This window comes from Trematomus bernacchii, unplaced genomic scaffold (genome assembly GCF_902827165.1).
Source record: "Trematomus bernacchii unplaced genomic scaffold, fTreBer1.1, whole genome shotgun sequence".
NCBI lineage: Eukaryota > Metazoa > Chordata > Actinopteri > Perciformes > Nototheniidae > Trematomus > Trematomus bernacchii.
Genome location: NW_022987573.1, coordinates 5,098,318 through 5,115,019, shown reverse-complemented (window position 1 = coordinate 5,115,019; position 16,702 = coordinate 5,098,318). Strand labels below are relative to the sequence as shown.

Sequence of the window (16,702 nt, the reverse complement as noted above, 5' to 3'; positions counted from 1 at the left end):
AAGTCTGTGCACAGATGGAAAGCTGACAGGCAGGTAGGCCATCCAGTTATTTTAGCCGGGCCGGCTAAAATGATTGGTCGTGCTTTTTACAGTATTACGGCTTCCACAGATGACATTTTTTTATGGATTTTTTGTCAAAGCACTTAAGATATTCATTGCTATCGGGATGTTAAGAGCATTCCATGGAATATAACAAAAAGTGTATCTCGAGCCGGTTTCTCAAACTTACCTACCCCACCTTTAATTAAAATCTGTGATGTCAACTCCACGTTAGTAGAGAACAGGCTGCATTTAGTGGAAAAAGCAGCGTTGCCATGAGAGTCATGGCAGGTGATGTTAGATGGGGGGAGGAAGGACAATTTGAGGCTTAAAAATATGAGAAGACTGATCAATACCTCCATAACTTCAGTGTGGTTAGCTATGAATCTTCCAAAACTTCCAAACACCTTGTCCTGGACATAGTTTCTACAGCATAAACTTTGCAACAGTACAGTAGGCCCACACAAACTGCAGAACACCGGGGCTTTGGGAACACTGATTTAATTCCCATTTAACCTGTTAAGGGGCTTTTTTCCCCCTTTTTTTTTCTCACGAAACTGTGTCTCAGGGCTTCTTAAAATGTAATAAACTATTCATGTGTCCTACTCAGAGGAAACGCATCTAACTGATGATATGAACCATGTTTACCGAAAAAAAACACAAGTCTCACAAGAAGCGTCTAAATGAGCCCTGAGCGAAAAAATGCTAACGCACTCTAGGTATAAATCAATCGATATACTTATCGGATATGCACAAACAAGTTTACAAGCTGAGATTCCACATATTCTAGAAATATAAGTATCATCACTGAGCGATCAGAACTCGCGACAGGGGAAGCAAATACAGACATCACACGACGTAGCTTTAGGTAGCAAAACATGGAGATATGCTCACCTTTTGCAGAATAACAATTCTGATCAAAAACGAGAAAAACGCAGCTGAAGGTTAATCCATAGGTTAATCCAATGTGTCTGTCACTTTGAAAAATGATTGATGATCCATAATTCCATTTTTATATCAAAAACGGAGTTTTCATTAGCTGTAGCTTCCAGAGTGTATGACAGCTTCCTGTTTTGTCTCCTTGGATACGAGTCCAAACAACTCACAGACTGCACCGGGCGCTCACGTAGGAGCCCTGTGACCATCATATTTGACGACGCTGATTGGCTGAAATTATGTTTTCGCTGCATAGTTTACACGTTACAGATAGCAACAGTCAGCTGCTAATGGCTGCTGCTGCACTGGTTGAGGGCTCCTCTCTTAGCGCCCAGACGAGAGAAGGTACACCAAGGCCAGGCAGGAAACATGTGACTTATCAGTAACTTTAGACATCGTAACACAATTTTAAACGAGATTTCATTGTAGATTATACATTTTACTGATACCAATTATATAATATTTACCTTGTTCATTAAAAATAAAAATAAAAAAATATATTTTTTTTTAAATATATTTTTTATTTTTATTTTTATTTTTATTTTTATTTTTTAATATGGGAAGAGGTGGGGCGGCGCCCCTAGCGCCCCTATGGACCGGCCGCCACTGGATAAAACGTAATGAAGGGGCCTGGCGTTGACCAAGACGCCGCCGTGCATATATCCTCCACACTCACACCGCTGAATAAGGCTGTTGATGCAGCCACAGCTCGTGTGGAGTGCACACGGACCCCCATGGGACAGGCTCTCCCTGCCTGCTTGTAGGCGTGTGCAATGGTTTCGCAAAGCCAGCCTGCCAGGCGTTTCTTGGACAGAGCTTTTCCAGTCACCCCGCCCCCGAAGCACACAAACAGCTGTTCAGTGCGTCTCAGGGTAGCTGTGTGCTCTACATAATATGCCAACGCGCGCACCGGGCAGAGGAGGTGTAATTTTGCTTCCCTAGCCCCACCATGGGGTGGAAGACTAAAACCCCCCAACTGAATAGCCCTCGACCTGAACGCACTCCTTAGGCTCTTGGGCACAAAGGAGGGGTTCGGTCTGAGTGGCGCCCCACTCTGGTCACCCCGAATCAGTAAACAGCTCGGGTGCACCGACAGAGCGGTTAACACGGACACTCTTTTGGCTGACTTTAAGGCAAGTAGCAACGCTGTCTTCCACGACAGTGCTTTCAGGGAGGAGAGCTCAAGAGGCTCAAAAGGCTCCGTGACCAGAGCCTCGAGCACCAGCGGCAGGTCACACTGTGGGGCGGAGGAGTGCACTACCGGGCGCAGCCTCCTGACCCCCTGTAAAAACCGCAACATCAGTGGATGAGAGAAGGCTGACCTGCCACCAAAATCCCTCATGACAGGACGAGATGGCTGCTGCATACACTTTCACTGTGGAATGAGCAAGCCCTCTGTCCACCAGTAACTGTAAGAAGGATAAAATAGAGCCCAACTCACAAGATAGGGGCTCCATTCCCCGCTCCTCACACCAATGCTGGAATCTCAGCCACTTTGGCCTGTAACAGGCTGTGGTGGATTCTGCTCTAGCTGCCTGGATAGACTGAATAACGCTGTCAGACAATCCACCCTGTCTCAGCCTGTCCCTCTCAGGAGCCAAGCCTGAAGAGGACGGCCCAGAGTGGGTAACGCCCCGATTGCACCTGCCCCTTGAGACATCGCCCCCCAGAACTGGGGGATCGCCCAGGGCTGGCCCACCTTCATCTGTGTCATTTCTGAGTACCACAGAGCCCCGACGCGATTCGGTGCCACCAGAATGACTGCCAGACGTTCTCGCCTCACTCTCCCCAGGAGAGGGAGAATGAGACGCAGCGGTGGAAAGGCGTATAGCAGCTTCCTTGGCCATGGCTCGTGTGCAAACGCGTCCACCCCCAAGGGTGGGTCGTCGCTCAGGGCCATGGAGAACCACAGGGCACAGTGGCTGTTGCGCCGGCTGGCGAACAGGTCCACTTCTGCTCTCCCGAACTGGGCCCAGACCTGCTTCACCACCTCCAGGTGAAGCACTCGCCTGGCAGGGGGCCGCCCCTCGACATGAGGTCGGCCCCTCTGTTCTCCAGTCCCGGGACATGGAGGGCTCTCAGAGATAACACCACATCTGAGGCCCATAACCACAGCTCCTCCGCTGTGGTCAACAAGGAGGCGGAGCGGACTCCGCCCTGCCTGTTGATATAAGCCACTGTGGTGCTGACCATTACATGTCTCCCCTGAATTAGGGACATGAAATGCCGGAGGACTAACACTACTGCCCGTAGCTCTAGGAGGTTGCTGTGTCGAAACTCTGTCAGAGCCCAGCGCCCACCTATAGCCCTCTTCAGGCAGGTCCCTCCCCATCCTGTTCCGGACGCGTCCGTGAACACTGTGATGTAGGAGGTCACCCGTCCCAGTGGAGACCCCCTCCGGAGGTGGTCCGGAGACCCCCAAAACCGGAGGTTGCCCTCCACTGATCGGGGGAGGGAAGGTCACCAGCCGTCGTTTGTGCCTCCAAACGCAGGCTGGAGAACCACCTCTGCAGGCGGCGCATATGTAGTAACCCCAGCGGGACCACCATGTGAGCAGCCGCCATGAGACCCAGAGTCTGCATGACAGTTAAAGCTGTCACTGTTGCCCCCTGTCGCAGCCTGTGCACCGCCCTGAGAAGGGGCGCACGTCTGCTCTCTGACAGGGTGGCACGCAGCGCGTCTGCATCAAGCACCACACCCAAATACAACGCCTGTTGGCGAGGTATGGGGGTGCTCTTTTTCCAATCGATCGCAAAACCTAATTTGGTTAGGTGTGTGATCAACTGTGCTGTGCAAAACATTGCCTGTTCCCGGGACCCAGCCATGACTATGAGGTCGTCTATGTAAAAGAAAACTCTCATGCCGTGTGCGCACAGCGGTTGAGGCGCTGTGGCCACACATTTGCTAAATGTGCGTGGGGATAGGGAATAACCGAATGGCAGCCTGTTGTATTCGTAGGCTATTCTCTGGAAGGCAAAACGCAGATACTTTCTGTGCTCTGGAACAATTTCCACATGAAAGTATGCGTCTTTCAGGTCGATGGTGGTGAACCAATCGCCTGGCTGCACAAGCCCTAGTAACTGTTTCACAGTTAACATGCGGAATTTCCTACTGGAAATATGACGATTCAGGCCCCGGAGATCTAGAATAGGTCTGAATTCCCCTGTTTTCTTGAGAACCAGGAAATACATGGAATAAAGACCCTTCTCTCTGTGCTGAGGATGCACAACAGACACAGCCTGGTTCTGCACCAGAGCCTGAATCTCTGCTGAGAGGAAACCCATCTCCTCCTGGGAAGACAGATTTACCTCTCGCATGCCCATAAAAGGAGGTGGGATGCTGCAAACTGGAGTGAATAACCCCGTTTCAGCGTCCTGTCCATCCACCTTGTCAGTACACAGCTGAGTTTCCATTCCCCATAACATTGTGTTAGGGGATGCGCAATCAGCTGCGGAGCCGCAGCTATGACGCTGTGGTACTCTCTGGTGGCCCACTCCGCCGTCAAACCCTCCATAAAAGGAAGTTTGACCCATGGGGGGCTGACACAGAAAGGGCCGTTTTTCTATAATGCAGTTTCCACTCAGAGAAAAAAACTGAAGATTTTTCACTGAGGTCCCTGAACGCACCACGGCACGCTCCCGTGAGAGCGCGCGCTCCGCCATAATGCTGTTTTCTCTTAGAGAGAAAGAAGCATTAATCTGAGCTTCTTCTGTCCATGAACGCACCGCGGCCCGCTCTCGGGGGGGGGGGGGGGGGGGGCGCACGTTGTCATAATGCTATTTTCCTCACTATGGAAAACAGCATTAACCGGAGTTTTTACAGGCGTAGTATGTTTTACTAAGGCCCCTGAACGCACCGCCACGTGCCTCTTTACAAGTGCGGGCGTTGCTATAATGCAGCCCCTATCACTATAGTAAACAGCATTATTTGGAGTCTTAGCTTCAAACATAGAATGTTTTCTAACAGAAAAACGTCGGCCATAATGTCCCTGTACCCGCACCGCACTATAACAGTGCTGCCTGCGGTTTATCACTCTCATCTGCGCACTCCCACTAGCCTCCTCCCTAACGGGAGCTATAGCTGGGGCGGCGAGTGGGGAATTTGTACAGTCATCAACATGTGCAAGTGTATTGTGGAAACAAAGGACACTCAGACTTGGATACAGATCAACACCATCTTTATTTTAAAGGTTTTGACAGGGATCTGGGCATTAAATAGGCAGTTAACTCCGCGAAGATGGAGCTCCCCACCGGGGTGCTCTGCTGTTGCGGAGCCTGCCTCGGTTGGGCAGCCCTTCCCCGTGACTGCCGGTATGCCGGTGCCACGGGGTGGGCCGTAGAGGTGGAGGGCGCCGCAGCTACGGGACCCCCGTGCCGGCGCCTCTCCCTCCGCTTCACTGTCGCACTACGCTCCCTCCCCTGCATGGCAACGCGAGGGGGGCACGTAGCGGGGCCTGAGGAGGAGCCATCGATAGCAAGCGGCTAAGCTGGACTCTCTCCTCCTCTAGGCGGCTGAAGCGCTGGGTGACCGAGGAGACCGACCCAAAGAGCCCCTCCGTGGACACGGGGGCTCCGAGGAGATCTTCTCTGTCCTTCTTAGATAGGGCCGTGAGCCCTAGCCACACGTGACGAGACGCCACTGTGGCCAGGGAAATCATCTGCCCTGCTGCGGTGGCCATAAATCAGATTACTCATCTGACTAACAGCGTGGTCCGAATAATCGCTCTCGTCCTGAGACGGGAGGGCGGGGGCGTCTGCCTGAGGGGTGATCAGGAAGACGCCAACACGCCAAGATTATCGGCCGCAGCCGCCATCTGCGTACCGAGCTTGAACAACTTATCCAGATATTCCAGGTGTCTCGGTACCGGGGCAGCGGGGGCAGAGGACGTTTACCCTCCGCCCAACCAGCCGCGGAAGCAGATGGGCCGCCAGGCTCTCATCGAGGGGGGGGGGCACACCTGGACATGTCGTGTCCGAGCGATCCACCGCCTTAACGATACCCGCCATGGCGGCTATCGGGGCCTTCGTTTTAAATGGCTGCTGCCATGTCGCCTCCACACACCGCCATACCTCTGGCAGCTGGGGCGAAACGAAGGTCGGCTGCGCCGGACGCACCGGGCCGTAAATCTCAGGCGGTTTACAGGCCTCGGTGGCAGCGGTGGGGGGAGCAGTAAGCCCACACGCTCCGCCACCAGAGTCATCACCGCCGGGAAATCGATCCGCGCAAACCTGAGAGTTGGACCTCGCTCCCCAAATCGCCTACGTCCACGACGTCGAGCTCCAGATCCACCGACTCCTCCTGCGGGGTAGCCCTCGCCAGGAAGTGCTGCCCACGATGCTCTCGTGTGAGCCGCGGGATCATCTGGCAGTCTGGGCATGTCAGCGTCGGGCCCATATTACCCACCGCGTGGTCAGGCCCCAAGGACGTGAAGCAGAAGGGTAATTAGATTCGGGCATTTCGGGCAGGTCCTACACTTTACTCTCTCTTTCTCAATCGTCTCGAAGCTCGTGGAATCACTTCCGCTGCTGAAGAGAAAAAGGATGATAGTCAGGAGGCGAGGCCTCCTTTTATATGGTGTGATGCGCGCGCATTCAGGTAGGCCCGCCCGGGGCCGGCTACGTCTATAGAAGTCTCAGTGGGAAGGTAGTATAAGGTAGTACCCATAGAGTCCAGTAGAGGGCGGAGCCTGTGTCCAGTAGAGGGCGGAGCCTGTGAGAGATATAACTAATGTTATATGTTGATAAAATACTGATGATATTTTGTTATATTTATCAAAGCAAGAGGAATTATTATAAGCATTATTGGAGTAAATATAGATAATTATTGATCAAGCAGGGAAAAAACAGAGGAAATGGCAAACTTTATTTTACTATTTTAGCACACTTGAAGGCATGTGAAAGTGGAAATGGAGCCAGAAACGACTTATTCGTTATTTGTAATGATTAGATCTGGATTAAAAGACCGAGATATAACCCTGTACTTTAAAACAGATCTGAAACACAAACATGTCTAACCTGTTAGCATCACTTGATCTATTTATTCCACTAATTGAAAGCAAAATCTGCAGGTGGTTTTACTGCTTCATCTTCCCTCCCCTATTTGTCTAGGGCAGGGGTCTCCAACCTTTCTTCATCTGAGAGCTACTTTGAAAAAATGAAAGTGGCCAAGAGCTACTTGCATCACATCGCTTACATTTATTCACATAGCCCTCATCAGTTGAATTAAGCTATACTTTTGTACACGTGTGAAATTGCAATACCTTAAGCTTATCACAAATCTTAACTTCACATCAAGGTCCAAGAAAACGAAAATGTCTCACATATTATTATGGCCCACATAGTAAGTACTTCACTGAGAATTCACATAAATGTCCTTAATCACCACCTTACAAGCATCTTATGGCACTTATGGTAAAATAAGTGCATTCACTCTTTCTCACAGTTAGTGAGATGACTGGCACTGCATGGAGTCCACCAGAGAGGTGTATGCTGAAGTGTACCCACTTAGGTTCACTCTAATAGAGTCATTTAAATGTTCATCACTCAGTCTTGTTCTGTATTTAGATTTCATGACATTCATGTCAGAAAAGGCTGCTTCACAAAAGGTATGTAGAACAGAACCAAATAAAGCAGACATTTTCAGTGCTGCTTGGTGAATGTTCTTAGAGTTTTCTGGGTCTACAAGGCTCCAGAAATGTCGTGAGTTTTGCTGAGACTTAAGCTGAACATGATTTTGGATATAAGCGTCTAACAAGTGACATGAAATGTAATGTAATGTAAAGGATAGTACTGTAGCTTTTTGTAAGAGCAGGCATTGAGTGTTCTTGTATTTTAATGTGTTATTTTATACCTCAGAACTGTGGGAAACAGTATTTTGATCTTTCTGTGTGTACAAACATATTTTGAGATTGACAATAAAGAAACATGAAATGAGCTAAAACTGTTGAAACAACATAGTGCTGCTGACAAGGGTGTTATCATATATAAAATATCAGTATAAGCAGCTTTTTCATATTACAGGAAGTCATTTTTGTAATTGTTTGTAGACAAAATGCAGTAGCTTGCACTGGTTCTCTCATTTGAATGTATTTTCCATGAGGCAGCTTGTTTTTGTTGAATGTGTCTTTTGAATTAGAAAAATCGATCCGGACAAACAAGATGTGGAAATCTTAGTCTTGATAAGTTAAGGTATTTCTTTTTTTATTAACTCATTAATTTAGCGATATTCATTTATATTTATTCACATGAAGACATTCATTACATAAATACCTGCTATAGGAAACATTTGTGTCTTTATGTAGGACAAAGGCAATCACTCAGTTGCTGAATAGAAACCAAATCCCATACAACAGGGTTAGATACACCAACAATTATATAGATATACAATAACCACATAATTAGGTAAGGCATGTCAGTTTGAATATTAGGAGTGAGAAAAACAAGAACATACACACCCAGCTGGTTTAGGTACACCTTCAATAACAGACATCAACATGAATACAACTGTATTTACACAGTACAACATGCTTGTATTATGTCTTGATAAACAATAATAATTGCATATTGATGGACATAATTGCATATTGATGGACATGGATCGAAGAACATTGTTACTCTTAACATATACAGTAAAGGGTTTCCCACACATAGACTTTACTTGGGCGGGCCGCCCAGGTATATTAACGGCCGCCAAAGTATATTTAGCGACCCATTTAGGTTTTTTAGCCATTTAGGTTTTTTTGTTGCTGTTTTTTTTACTACTGGTATGCTTTTTTTAAATATTAGATTTGTTCCCTGATCTGATTGTATTGTTATTGTTAGGTAACTGAAAAGAGGAGGAAGTAAAATATGTAAACGCTTTCTTATTGTTAAGTGTAGTATATCAGTGAGGCCTACATTATGTTTTCTTAAATTAACTTAATGGTGATTAATAACAGGAAATTGTAATTATAACAGCTTTTGACAATTCTCCCCATTTGCTTCGAAAAATAAATGATACCACTTTTGCGCGGTAAAATGATTCATGTGTAACACTTTAGGGCCTTGTGCAGCACGTGCAGGACGCTTTAAAGACCACATCTGCTGAGCACTTTTGGAGATGACCTCGCCCATTGTCACAGTAGTAATAAGTTGTTGGATCTTCAGGGTTAGGGAAGTGCCCCGTTCGGCCAACACAGCCGTTTCCAGAAGGTGTTTAATTGGTTGAGGGTGTTGCAGGGGGAGTTGTAGTGGTAAGGCCAGGAAAACCTAAAATAATAAGTCATACAAATGTATAAATTCTTTAACACCATTTGTCATCATATTGAATTTTCTTTCAGAGTATCTCTTCCGACTTAATAGGAAGAGAACCCATTTACTTTTCTGCATAATTAAATGTAACCACATGTATTCAGTGAATAAAATACACACATACAATCTCCTCCTCATTAGAGGATGGGATGGACACGGTTGTGTTTACAGTAGTTACCTTAAAACAGGAGATTATGCAGGTGGCTGAGGAAAGGGTTGTTGCCCATTTTGCAGAACTGTCCATTCATATCATCCAGGTCCAGAGACCAAAGAAATGCTCCTCCAAAGTTGTTAGTCTTTAGGTAACTGACCTAAGAGGATGAGGAACAAAACACTTTAAAAGCTGAGGCCAGGTGGACCAACTATCTATTTAACCAGATTTGTGTACAACCAGCCATTTGTAAAGGATTTTCCGATTAATAGTTTGAATTAAATAAATGATTACCTTAGTGTCAAGGCTTTTTTTGTTGTCAAATCCAACCCATTGATTTTCTGTGGTGGCATATGGAGCTTTCTGATCAGGTATCAGCTCGGATTTAACTCCATCAAGATAAAGGCATGTCTGAACAAAAGGGTTACAAAATGTCAACATTTCCAACAGAAATGTGTCACACCAAATACTGCGGAATCTGTAAGGCTATAATAAAGTGATCGATTTAAATGTATTTCATTCACAGGTTGCAATTTACCTCATAAGCAGCCCAGAATCCCTCTTCCCCAGTGTAACATCCTTCTTCACCAGGACCATTCGCTGGTGCTCCAACATCACTGGAGGCAGTGGAGAGATCAAAAGCTCTCCCGTATGCCGCTAACCCCAAGTTTAGCTTTTGTGCTGGTGCTCCCTGGTCCCGCCAATACCGCATAGCATAGTCCTAAAATGTGGATTAAAATAACAAAATACAATGAGAAAATAACTTTTTTTGCAGCGTACATATGAATCCCTGTACTTACAGTGTTAGAGTAGGTTTTGTTTCCTGTGTCGTGGGATCCGTTGTATAAGGGGCTGTGATGTCCTGTGACACTTTCCCAGGGGCCGTGAAAATCAAATGTCAACACATTAATGAAATCCAGGTGCCTGAAAAAGAGAAGAAGAGATCACATTCAGAAAAACAAAGACAACAGGTAATCATGGGTAATGTAAAGAGATACATGATATCATTCTTACTTGGCAATCTGTGGGTTTTGATAACTGGCATCGATGGTTGCTTTCTCAGCAGAGACACGAGCAGAGATGATTAGGCTGTCACGGTTAATTGTTTCCCCCTCATACTCAAAGGCCTCTTTGAGCTCCTACACAAGAAGCATGGTTAAGTTTACATTTAGTTTACAATCTGATATTTACATATGTGCTATAGACAGTAAGATCAATTCAGGATCTGACCTTGCAAAGCATTGTGAATCTCTGCTTGTCCTTTGATGTGCTTCCTGCTCCTCTGGGGTTCCTCCAGTCAAGGTTTAGCCCATCAAACCCATTTTCTCTCAATATTTTGATAGCAGACTGGATGAATGTTTCTGTTTTGTTTTGTTGCCACCATTGCAGTAAATCTGGTAAACAGTTTAATAAAGCAATGCTCTCATGAAGACACTCAACATACTGCATTTAGGCGCTCTGTTCTAATAGCTCAAACACTAAGCAATTTGCAAAGACAAATAAACAGACATGAGGCAAATGGTCTAGTGAGCATGTCTTTCACTCGTAATTATGAATGATGATTAAAAAGAGAAGTTATTTGCACTAAGCGTGCATCAGCTTAAAAGAAAAAGGTATTTAAAGGAGACCTATCATGCAAAATGCACTTTTGTACGTCTTTTATACATGAATATGTGTCCCCGGTGTTCCAGGGAACCCACCAAGTGTCAGAAAACACAACCCTCTCTATTTTCCTCCATACCCAAATCTCTAAAAAAGGGGCTGCAACGGATCTGATAAAAACTGATCCAGATTTGAACACTTTACTGACGTCAGGAAAGTGGCGCTACGGCTATTGGGCCAACTCCACCAATCAGGAGGAGACAGCCACGGCCATTGCCGTTCGAAAGTGCTGGAGACGCTGTAGTACATATGCCAGGCCTGTAAGTGGCGCTGTAGTCTGCCACAAAAGCAGCGAAAAAGACTCGGTTACCATGGTTACCCTTCTGTTTATTCTCCGCTGTGGCTTTCTTTCTCCCTCCCCGAGGTAAGCGTTTGCTCCCGCTGCTTTAATGCAATGCAATCCCTCCCCGTCGAGGCAAGCACTGTAATTCTCTCCGGTTAGTCCACCAGCAGATGACAAACACCCACCTCTCCGCCTCTTCCAAGGAACGAGGGGACCGTGCGGCAGAGTTTCAGTTTCAGTTTCTTTCGCCGGTCAAGATGTCCGTTAAAGTTTAAATCTTCCGGACAAAATTAGAAAAGTGCCGGTCAAAGGTCTTCTTTGTTATTTATTGAGCTTTAAAACAAATGAATAACGACTCTATGAAATAAAACACGGAGGACGGAGATCTCTTTTTCTCCCCCTCTTCTGACAGCCCAGCAGCTGATCAGAGCACGTCTCCCCTCTCCTGGGCGTGGTCAGCAGAATCAGACCCGTAGACAGCAAACAACACATAGAGCGAAATGAGGCATGGCTAAAATGCATGATCTGTTTGGTATTTTGAAAAAAAAACTTCACAGACATGTTTTATAGGTATGGCCCTATAACATATTATTCAAATATAGCATGATAGGTCCACTTTAAATGTGGCACTGATATATAGAGTATATGGCATCTACATTATTTTTGAAATGTATAGATGCATTTAAATTGCATAATAAGCTACCTGGCCCCTCAAACAAAAATGTTTTCTGACCAAAATCATTCCTCCCAAATGTTTAAATAGTGTGCAATTCAAACTTTACCTATAGGATTGGATCAATTGGAGGTATTTTTTCATACTTGAGTCATGTGTGTGCTGGATGGATGGACGGATGGATGGTGACATGGAAATACTTAAGTAAAGTACAAATATCTATGTGTATATTGTACAGGCTGTTTTATTTATTTACACAATAAAACACTGTATTTGACTAATTCAATTGACTGATGAATGAAAGTGAATGATAACCTGATGTTGGTGCTGAATGAATAGTTAAGGGAATATTTTGATGATTACTTGAGTTGAGGGTGACAGAGACTGAGATGCTGTGTTTACAAGAGGAATCACAGAAGTAGACAACTTTAGATTAGTGTAGAAACAGAATACTATACTATACATACTATACAGTATAATAGCTGTTCATATAGAAAAACAGCACCTGCATGTCATTCAAGTCAATGCTTTTTAATTCAGTGTTATCAGAAGTGAGTAATAACACCGAGGTGGTACAGTAGGTGTTTCTAGCCCAATTGGGTGCCTTTTTTTAATGATACTGCTGCTCATTGTGTGAGTAATTGCTTTACTTTGTCATTGAAGCTAACATTTAGTGTGGGTTTGTTCTTGTATGTTTATTTTTAATCCCTGTGCAATTAGACATGCCTTACATGACAATGCTAGTCTTGCTGCTCATTTTAAATAATTATAACCCTGCTCTTTACATGCATTGTTACTTTGTCCATGAAAATTACTGTAATTTGACATACTTTGCGTCACATCATGACGTTGTTTAAAACATATTTGTTAATGACAGGAACTAAGGAATCACACAATGACCACAGCAGGTTGGAAATCATAACTCCTTAACTTCATAATTAACTCCATATTTAAATCTGACGATTACACAACACTATTGGGGCTAATTAAGAAATATGTTTCTTCCTCAGGATGCTAAAGCCGGCACAGCTCTCACAGAAACTGCTTTATATTTTCTAGGGGGCACTAATGACAGCATCTTGAGTAACTGCAACACTGTGTGGTATGCAGTTGCGAGCAGAAGGACCAGCTTTGTGTGGTGGAGGCAGCCCACTGAATTGTCACCACCAGCACACAAACAGCCAAACACCAATAGACTGTTGAACAACTTCTTTCCCAGAGCTGTGGCCTCCATCAGAAGATGTGACACACACACACACACACACATCAAGGACTGTAAAATGCACACTTAAAAATGGTGACACACACATAATTATGAAAGACTGTGGCACACCCCCCACACACACATCGGACACGGCCCTTAGAGACTTCTACAAGAGATATACATTATGAAAACACAAAGTATGAATAAAGTATAAACTCTTTTTGCTAATACTTTAACTTTCACCTCTGTAAGTTATTTAATTATTACTACTTGTATTGCTGCTTAATTTAAATTAGTTTTACTACATTAAGAGGAGCCTAAACAAATGTTGCCGTATAAAGATACTTTTTTTTCTATCAGCAACTGGCCAGGTGAAAACATTTTGATTCATAATGCCATTGAAATACCATGTTGTTGTAGAAAGTATTTTGAAATGTCATTTTCAAAGTAGTTCAGTAACAGGTGGACTTTCTTTATGGCTCATACCAGACTTCCAAGGATGGGGGGTTTTAGGGTCTATGTTTAGGGTTTTAAGATCTTGGAAATTACATTTTAAAATCCCAAGTTTGAGTCTGGATGGAGAGATTTGATACATATATGTTTCCTCTTTGAGCTAATTTCACAAACATTTTTACTACAGGATTATTGCAATAATGTATTATTATACAGGGCGATATTTATGTGTTTGGCAACTAACAACTACATTAGGTATAGGACAGAGTTACACGCAAGAAGATAAAATGATTACAAAACAAAGAAGGGCTGCTGTGTAGTTTACTGCTTCATTTTGCTGTTCTTTAACTTCTTACTTTGTTAATTTTACAAAATGAAACGTTGTATGGAGGTCTGATTCAGTTTCAGTTTCTTTCGCCGGTCAAGATGTCCGTTAAAGTTGAAATCTTTCGGACAAAATTAGAAAAGTGCCGGTCAAAGGTCTTCTTTGTTATTTATTGAGCTTTAAAACAAATGAATAACGACTCTATATAATAAAACACGGAGGACGGAGATCTCTTTTTCTCCCCCTCTTCTGACAGCCCAGCAGCTGATCAGAGCACGGCTCACCTCTCCTGGGCGTGGTCAGCAGAATCAGACCCGTAGACAGCAAACAACACATAGAGCGAAATGAGGCATGGCTAAAATGCATGATCTGTTTGGTATTTCGAAAACAGAAACGTATAAATATACCTTATATAGGTATGGCCCTACAATATATCATTTAAATATAGCATGATAGGTTTCCTTTAAGTGATTAAAATTGGTCGCATTTCATTTGCATGGATTTAATACAAACACCCAACATCAACACATTTACTTAATAAAGTTTCATGGTAGGTAAAAAAGTACCAACATTTAAAAAAGGTTGCTCACATTTTTCTTTATCAATTATATTATATTATTATTAATAATTAAGTGACTTACTTTTGTGTGTCAAAGGTCAAGCCACCAACAGCCAGCAGGGTTTTGAGCAGTGGATTCCTGTGAAAGCAAAAATATGTTTAGTTATTATTGTCTAGAAAAATCCAACATCTTTGCACAACTTTTGCAGACCATCCAAAGGGTCTTCACTGACCTGGTTTTGAGTCCATTAAAGGACTGATAGCGTTGTATGTCAGTCCCACTGCTAGGGACCAGCTCGTTTTGGGTATTGATGTCAGAAAAAGCATAGATCAGATGGGTACACTTGTTCAGATCGATATCTGAAACCGTGAACTGTCCCTCATCCTCTCTATCTGCAGCCTCGCTGTTATAGTAACACACCAGCCTGGAGGAAGAGGCTGAGAGATGGAAGACAATCATGATGTTTTTAATTAGCTTTTGAAGACATCTATTATAAAACATCCTTTTTCACCAATCTTTTTTTAGTAAGTATCTTATCGTTTTTCTGTTATTAAGACGGTTAATTATGATAAATCCATGTTATAAACTTACCCAAGCTGGCGATGATCAAACAGAGACCTTCAAAAGGAATGACTTGTTAGCATCGGTTAAAAATTACTGTTAACAATGCAATACACCCAAATCACAAAATAAAATAAAAACAATACACAGATTTTCTTAATATTTTCTACAAGTCTCCAGCATTACAGAAATGTACTACAGTAATCCCAATATATTGAAGGTGAATAGAATTTTCTGTATTTAAAAAAAAGTCCACGGCAACTTTTACTCTGGATAATCAAAAATGTCTGCATTGTTAGATCCTGCATTTTTATTTTTGATTAACTGACCCTTCAATTGAAACATTTACTTGACCAGTGTGTCTTATCTGTGGTGAGCGTGAACCTGCACATGTTGTCACTATGTGGAAAAGCAGAAATATGAAAAACAATGTTACATTTTCAGGTAAAAAAAACAAAAACAACATGATTTTCAGACAAATCCTGATTCTGTTGTCAAAAGTCAGAAAATGGCACATCTTTAGCAAGTTGTAGTTCAGTACAGTTATTTATACATTTTTTGACAAATATTTGCGATGGTAGCTTTCAGATTTTACGAAACAGTCATTTTTTTCTGAAAGATTAGTAGTGAAGCCAAAGGTATCAGCAAGTGACTACAGAATGGTCCCAAGAGTATTTCAGCCATTTAAGGACACTGGAGATGATAATGACATTCAGTTTCCCACTTGAATCACAAATCAGACACAACCACATAGCATAGAGTTATGATTGAGTGCTGTCCAGATTAATGAGACTCTTTTCTTGTCAAAAAGAATATGTTGCGTAGCAGGATGGTAATTACTAATAGAGTAATTATAAAAGTCAAACCAAGTACCTGCTTGAGGAATATTAAAAAGAAATTCCCAGACCCATAACATTTTCACTACGTTTCATCAAGTATTACAACACACAATCCTCATTTCAATACAGTTCAGTGTTTTACATCTGTGTCAGTTAAACTCTTGCTTGTATATCAGACTACTTTTTTGTCATGTGTTTTAATCCCATTGCAGATGTAATTAGATCATGACTGAGCTGAATGACAAGGTTTGATCAATGAAGTTTAATCAATGAACTTCCTATGTCTTTAAGACAAAAAAGTAACTGGTAAAACACACAACGACAATACCATTAGGTACATCACAATTAAAAGAATAGTGTAATTAGTTTAGCTAGTTTGAAGAATTGAGCAGACAAAGCAATACATCAACAACAACGAATACATCATTGAACATTTGTTAAAATAAAAGCAAGAGAGACTTACATATGTTATGGGGAAAGAAGCATCTACTTTTGGTCCGGCAGTGGCTCAGTCAGTAGGGGCTTGGACTGTGAGCCGTAGGGTCGCCGGTTCAAGTCTGCGACCAGACCTAAATATGGAGTGTGGACTGCTACTTGGAGAGGTCCCAGTTCACCTCCTGCCCTGCCGTGGTGCCCTTGAGCAAGGCACCGGACATCCCCCTTCCCCCCCTTACTCCCATTGCTCCCTGGGCGCTGTACAATAGCTACCCACTGCTCCTAGTACTAGA

General features: G+C 43.7%; 1 pseudogene; it reads right to left on the bottom strand.

Moving 5' to 3' along the window:
- Window positions 1–9,009: 9,009 nt before the first annotated feature.
- LOC117479433 lies at window positions 9,010–15,527 on the bottom strand (annotated as a pseudogene).
- Window positions 15,528–16,702: the final 1,175 nt, after the last annotated feature.